This window comes from Hyalella azteca, unplaced genomic scaffold (genome assembly GCF_000764305.2).
Source record: "Hyalella azteca isolate HAZT.00-mixed unplaced genomic scaffold, Hazt_2.0.2 contig15887, whole genome shotgun sequence".
Lineage (NCBI taxonomy): Eukaryota > Metazoa > Arthropoda > Malacostraca > Amphipoda > Hyalellidae > Hyalella > Hyalella azteca.
The window spans coordinates 116,908-125,052 of NW_025945721.1; positions in this window are offsets into that span (position 1 = coordinate 116,908).

Below are 8,145 nucleotides of genomic sequence, written 5' to 3' on the forward strand. Positions count from 1 at the left end.
GAAACTTCTGCATATGTATATTTCAAAAGTTTTTTATCTTAAAGTTTGAAAAAAGAAATATATTAACAAATAAAATATAATACACAATTGGAAAATAAACTAAAAAAATTCTCTTTCCAAATCTTAATATTTTTTTAGAACAACGAAAATTGCCAATGCAGAAGGTCAGTATGAGCAACACTCATTTCATGAGGCAAATAACAAGCTTTTTCCAAGCCCTGGATAAAGAGCAGAATGTGAATAATTTCATGGGCATGCATTTACCGAGCTGCCTGACACACAGTAACATAAAAAAGGCTAATGTTTTGAGATAAAAAATTACATCCGAATTTTGACCAATGATACTCCCACAAAAAAGAACAGTTCAACGGGAATACGTTCACGATCTTTTCTGAGCATTAATATCCAGACTTTGAAAGAAGTAGGAAATTAGAATGTCACTGAAAACAACTGACGCTCGCAAATCAAGATTGACCGTGAAAGGTTCGGTAAAAAGGTTAAGAAGCAAGATGAACCAAAAATCTCAAATGGCAAGATGAACCAAAAAATTACCACTTCCTGAATAAAATAAATAAGATGAAAAGAGCAATACACATAAGCACTTGAGCTTTGCTTTTTTAACCCAAGAAAACGAAAGAGAAAAACTTTTTCCCAAGAAAACTTCCAGAATAAAAACGTAAGCGGAGGAAGAATAAGTCTTATAAAACAATGTACAATTAAATAAGCAGAAATAAATTATAATCTATTGTCGTGGAAAAGAAATAATGAATAAAGTTATAAGAAAACTATAATAATAAATGAACGATAAATACAAGAAAACAAAATATAAACCGTGTGTACTGCTAGCCCTTGCCTATTAATTGCCTATTAATTCGTAATCATGTCACAGATTCGGAGCAGAAAAAGCACGGAAAAGGCAAATTAAGAATTTGAATTATTATACACAAATTAACGAAGCAGTCTAGCACACATAAATAATATACTGACATAAATAATAATATTCTTCTCGCTGGGAATCACCGACACGTGGAACAGCCTTCCTGATTACATCGTTGATGATCTGATTATAAACGCGTTCAAGAACAGACTAGATAAAGCTATGGAAAAATATATATTCAGACTTAAAATGCCTAGCACCATATCGAACCCGGTGAAAGTCTAGTAACTATTTCAAACTATTTTCAGTTTGAAAAAGATCCAGTCGAAGGACATGCTTTTAGATCTCCTGTGAACAAGTCACGAAAAGTATAAGAATCGGTGACAGGCCACATCAGACCTATTCTTCAGCGCCAACATCACTATGATATAATATGATATTATCTATAAAAACCAACACTGTATCAAGAAACACGACTAACACACGATAAACAATCAAAGTACCAACCTCTTAGTTGTATTACGTAGCAATGACGAGGTACATTGATATGGCGGGTCTACACGAGCTGACGTAAATGACAGTTCATGTAACCTAACTATTGATGAAATTATTATTTAAAAGCGTTCCCTAACACCATTACTAATTGTAAGTAGAATTTATTTACATAAACAAGACAAACGTGCAGGATTTGTACGAACTCAAGTTCAGATCGCACTCCGAAACACGAAGGTACTCAGCGGTGTTCGCTAATTAACGCTAATTTTTAAGTTCTGATTTGCTAATCGCAAGTTATTTGTGTTTTTTATTTTTCTAATGTGGGGGCAGAATAAAAGGGAATCAATCGGTGGATGACGACTTATAACCGATGATGAGAAATCCTGAAGTAAAATTTCACGAAATCGGCCGGATCAAAATTGAGTTTTTTTAGTTGCGGGAAAATTATATAGTGCAAACTGCGGAGAATAATTGAATGACTTCATAGACAATGAAATTGAAGTCGTGGATGCTCCTAGTAAATTCTCTCATCTCAAACTGATTGAGAATTAAAGGTGAAAAAGAAAATTTAGGATTAATGCAAGCAATTTTATAATTGGAATCAGTTTATGAGTATTTTCTGACTAAAATGATTTAGATCTTTGCTTAAAAGTCGAAATTTAAAATCAAGACACATAGCTGCATTTAAAATTAGGAAAAAATCCACATTTAACAAACGACAACGTACAGCCTATAAGTGACTTAGGAATTTTTCAAGGTTGTGGTTATTATTGTTTTTAATTTTCTTAACATGTGGGATTCATTATATACTGGTTAATGATTATACATTATCCACCCAGAAGCCCGATTGCAAAACTTTGATTTAGCGATAAATTTAAAATTAAAGTTAAGTAACAAAAACATTTCATTTAAAGCAAGAATCATGATCAAGTCTGAACACTTAAATGAAGAGAAGAATTATGATCACTGGTGAACACTTATTGAAGAGAAGAATTATTTTCACCTGTGAACACTTGCTTGAAGAGAAAAATAATGAAAACGTGTGAACACTTAAATGAAGAGAAAAATTATGATCACGTATGAACACTTAATTGAAGATAAGAATTGTGATCACGTGTGAACACTTAATTGAAGGGAATAATTACTATGTTCACGTGTGAACACTCAATTAAAGATAAGAATTGTGATCACGTGTGAACACTCAATTGAAGAGAAGAATAATGATCACGTGTGTACGTGTGTACACTTAATTGAAGAGAAGAATTATGATCACGTGTGTACGTGTGTACACTTAATTGAAGTCATGAAACCATACACATTTCTCAAGATACAGTCGTGGATGATATCTGGAACGCAGCCTGCCCGTATCCCACACCACGTCCGTTTGCATTTTCTTTGCATCTTCAATTGAAATCCTTCGCAAATTTAGGCATTAAATCTGTTATCATTAGAATTATCATGATTACAGTATTATGATCTAAATTATCCACCTAGATATTTGATATTTATTTCTCAGTTTTTTTGTATTAGCCTACATATGTCATTGAAGAGGTAAATTATTTTCTAGCGTTAGAACATAATTATAATGAGTATAATTTATATTTTTCAGCGAACAATACAAGAAGATGAATAATTTATTCATTAACAGTTTTAGAAAAATTGACAGCCAATTCGCATTTTTTTAAACATTACAAAAAACATCAACTACAAATCTTAGATCAACATAAAAAATATCAACTCTAAAATAACAGATAACATTTCCCTGAGCTACCAGAGCCAGTCTTTTAACAAAATTTTTAGCATTGCATGGCAGCAAAGTACATACCCGTGCATTTCATACAGTACAATGAAAATTACATTTCAGCTTCCTTCACGTACTAGACTTTCTTGCAAATATTTCGTAGGCCTCATCAGCCACATAGATGAGGTCTAGGAGTCCAAGACCGGACTCTACATGCCACTTCGCATGAGGTATCCTACTGTTACAAAGGTCCTCTCCAGGATATACGTCTGATCCTCGCTGAAGATCGGTGTTGAAATATTCGAATCCGCTTATAAAGTTTGCTATTTTATTTATATGCGTAAGTTTAAGTGGTCCAAGCTTATTAACGAGATGATTGGGCGTCAAAGGATTCACAAAATACGTCTCTTGCCAGAATAAAGCAAAGCCCATTTTTATCAGAAACGAAGCTGTTATTCTAAATATGCGAAATCTTTCTTTAAGAGACAGTTGCAATTTACTAACGCTATCCTTCATTTCTGGTATAAAATGATCTTCTATGAACCTTTGATCGGTTTCGGTAACATTGAACGCGCCCATCAATGTCGGTAATGCCATGTTGAGCAAATTCTGATCGACGGCTGAAAGGAGAGTGGAAATGACGCTTGCGAAGACGAGTCTCAATGGCGGGAGCTGGAGAGATTCAGTGAATGTCTTCCATTTGTGTACGGGAATGTAACGATACATGTCCATATTGGCATTGATGAGCTCGATGCTGTTTAAATTTCTTGATGTCGAACTCAGGTCCCTTACCGCCACCGATGTGGTAGGCATTTTTTCTACCAGGGCTTGATGTATAGAAAATAGAAACAAGGTTATAGAAGAGTCATCCTGTTGAAATCCGAGCTCTGTGTCTGATCCGTGAAACAAAGATGAGCTAAAGGCAATCGAAGCGGTGGCCTTTGCAGCTGAATTAACGTACCTTGTAGGCAGGCTAAAAGTTTTACCTCTGGATTTTCGATCGCATAATTCGTTAATTACTCGATAAAATACAACATTAGATGCATAATTGCATGGCTGCTGAATTTCCAACCCAAGCACCGGGCTCACGGTGACGTTTTTCTCGATGAACAGTTGTAACACGCCCCATTTCTCACCTTGGGGTTCGTTTCTCAGCCTCCAGAAATTGAACATGCCTTGCCATGCACCGTCTTGAGCTTCGCCAAGATTGCTATCAAATTCATTGAAACAATCTCTGATCTTAGCGTATAAATTTCTATCTATTCCACTTCCACCCGTCATCAAAATTTCCATATCATCCAGCATTGTTAGCATCGGCGATTCATCTCTACGTGTTTGTGTTTTTAACGACTTCGCGTCGATTACCAGAATTAAAGAGAAGGTCACAATACATAGAAGGAGAGAGTATCTCGCAGACGATAACTTATAAGTCAATAGGCACTTCATTTCGCACCGATGTCTCCCCGGCGACTGAACTCGGCCGCAACCAACCCAGGTTGTCCGGTCAGTGAGTGGCACAAATGTTGACCTGAAGTGCAAGGTCGGCAGCCATTTTTTGCCCTCATCTGCAACTTTTTCTTCATTTGTGTAACGCGACCCGTGTTTTTTTTCATGTACAATAATCGATATGAGTGTTAGAATAGTTTCTTCAGCTGAATCGTTCGTAATTGCTAAAATAAAATACAGACTGGCAATATGATGTCAAATTCATTTTCACCGGTCTTTTTCTCTACGAACAATGTCACGGCGCCGGGCATATAATTATAATTAAGCACAGCACCAACAATCACATCCAATTTCTGATTCATTCCAGTCTCATCTAGGTAATGAGAAATTCTCCGAAAATGTTTCCTTTTGGGATTAGTTGGCGATTCAACATTTTCAGTTTATTTGTTGCCCAAGATGTAGAGCTGTTTCACCATAAACGAGACCATCAATTTGAATGAATTTCAATCAATTTTTACGTGATTTCATGAATGATGAGCAATTCATTTATTGTCTCGTGTTGTTTAGAGACAATCATTTGTTGTCGAATTCAAAGACCCTAAAGCCGAATGGAGCGCAACTTCGCTCGTCGGAATGCGTCGCGACGTAAAACTAAATTCTTCGTATAAAATCTACGCATATGATGATGAAATAGTGTACATTTTCACGTGGCCAGGTGATTTAATTTTATTTAATTTTCCGTTGTTTTTTTACTCGTAAACATTATAATACGTACCAGCGAATCTAATAGAGATTAGGTATCCAAAAAAAAACTAAAGATAGATGAAGTAACATTCACTTCATAAAATGAGTAACGCGAAATTTTTTTATGAATACATTTTTCTAGAATTACTGTTGTGGTCACTTTTACGTAAATATTAGCGCTTGCATAGGTCGTATTATATTTTAAACCTATGGTTATAATGTGTTAAAAAATTTGGACGGAAAATCATATTAATTAATTTCTTCACTCCCAATAAATGACGCATTTTTCCCATGGGCACCTTTGTGAATATTGATAAATATTGAAGCACTACACATTGTATATTAGCAATTCATGGATTCATGCAACCCTGTTTTTTTTATAAAACACAACGTTAGGACATGATATCACGTAATATTTTCTCTTAAACCAAAATGCAGTTTAAATCTTTTGAGTTGTATACAAACTGGGTAGTTAGGAAATTTTCTCAGAGAAAAAAAACTGTTATTTGGGCTCATTTTCTCAATCATAAAATACGGGATAAAGATTTATGAATTATTATGATGCAATTGAAGGCATTATCTGTTTGTAGAATTGACGTACGGATAATTTGATATTTTTCTTTATTTTTCCAAGTGAATCCAGTGAAAAATTACTGACTTAGCGTTACAGCTCTCTCTTCGCGATTAGAATCTAAAAAAATTAGCGACAGGACCGACTTGCTCTAATCCTGAACACAGACGTCACTATTATTTTTGAACACAGCTATTTAAACTAGACTGCTCCGTACTGTACATACTGTACCGTACTTAACTCATGGTTGAACTACAATATAAGGTTGACCCATGAGAAGCTCATTTTCGCGGATGGAGCTTGTTGTTAGCCTGTGATGTCACTGATCTCAGTGACGTCACGGGCATTAACCAATCACCGAAATGCGTTCAAACCCACGGTTGAACTAGTATAAGGTTGACCCATCAGATGCCCATTTTTGTAGATGTAGTTCGTTGTTCGCCGGTGACGTCACTGATCTCAGTGACGCGACGGGCGTTATCCATTCACCGAAATGCGATCAAACCAGTCAACCAATCCGTCATGAGAATGACGGGTTTGTTTACGTTTCTCGATCTACGTGACGTAACAAGATAGCTGAACTGAAAGACGGAACTTCTCGTGGGTCAACCTTATATGGTTCAACCAAGGTTCAAACCCGTCAACCAATCCGTCGCGGGAATGACGGGATTGTTTACGCTTCTCGATCCCAGTGACGCAACAAGAAAGCTGAACTGAAAGGTGGAACTTCTCGTGGGTCAACCTTATATAGTTCAACCATGACTGAACTATACTGTGCCTAATTTGTGTCAATTGTATGATTTGTATCAATTTAGGCACGAGCAGTGAGTAATGTACCGGTCATTGGATATTAAAGTCAAGATAAAGCCAGAACACTATGTCAATAATGAAGGTGTGATTACATATATTCGTTATTGATGTTTAAATACTTCCGCCGCCTCGGGAACAATTCGAATTAGAAATTATTACTTCATCATGTTCATTGCTCTATCATACTATCACTCTAATAATTTTCATATATACGTTTTTCTTATAAACTATTAGGAAATTATATATCATGCTCTTATGGGATTCTTACTCCATCATAAATTATTATCATGAAAACATATGTGTTTGCTTCCGGCCTACTGCATCACTCCGTGAGAAAAAATATTTAGGTTGTCCGAGTTTTAGTGCAGACAAATATTTGGGGACCGGCTTTTGTTATCTATTTCCGATTAAAGAAGTGACGTTAGTCACTTCGTCGTTAGTGAGTACTGAGTAGTGACCGATGAAAAAATATTTTCTCTTTTCCTACGTTAGATACATTTATCAATGTGAAGTTTTGCCACATTACATGTATACTTTATTTTGATTTTTTCACTCATGACAGCAGAAAGTTGACTAGGTAGCTCGACTGCTCGAGCCTTGAGCTTGAGGTGTGATTTATTTTATTTTCGAAAATTCGAATTGTATTTCCACTCAAATTTTTTTTTTTGGATTTTCCTATACCTATAGCCTTTTCCCAATTCATCAGTGAAAAAATGAAAAAAATTTTTGTATGCAATTTTCAAAAATCACCCATGAAACAATCATTTTCACGCTCGATTCTTGCCTTTCTTGGTAGGGTAAACGCGGTATATTCCGACATCGTGGGTAATTCCGTCACCTCTCTAGTTTTTCCTTTATACCTATCATAGTGGCAAAGCAGAGAGTTTTTTAGACTCTCCTTCAAGTTCATTTTTGAGTCCTATAAGCCAGGTCTCATAGTGTGGCACGAGAGTTGTTGTAAAATTTATCTCAAGGTCATCTGGTCGTTGAACAACCGCATGCGGCATGCCAGTCGATAGTCGAAGGATTTATGCAGTCGATAGTCGATAGGTTTCTTCAGTAGTTCGATAACTTAACAATGAAAACACTAGTCATTAATAATGAGATAACCTTAAAAAATCAGTGTGGAATTCTGTATAGTTAATATATTCTCATGTTAATATATGAAAACGTATCGAAAAATCAACCCTACCACCGCGTTACACCACCTCACCTTCCACTGCAGTGAAATCATATAAACTGAGCTCATTGGAAACTGCCTGCCGCTCTTCCGAAATCGCGCGTGGTTTGAAATCCAATCCCGTGTTGCCAACGCCGAATCAAGTTAACTAGTCGTTTATCTGTAGGCTAGCGGACACATTTTTGCAATGAATACATTCTAAAATAAAAATAAAACACATCCAGAATCTTAAAAATCTCACGATTGGACAATACCAACAAACTTTTCGATATCACACCAAA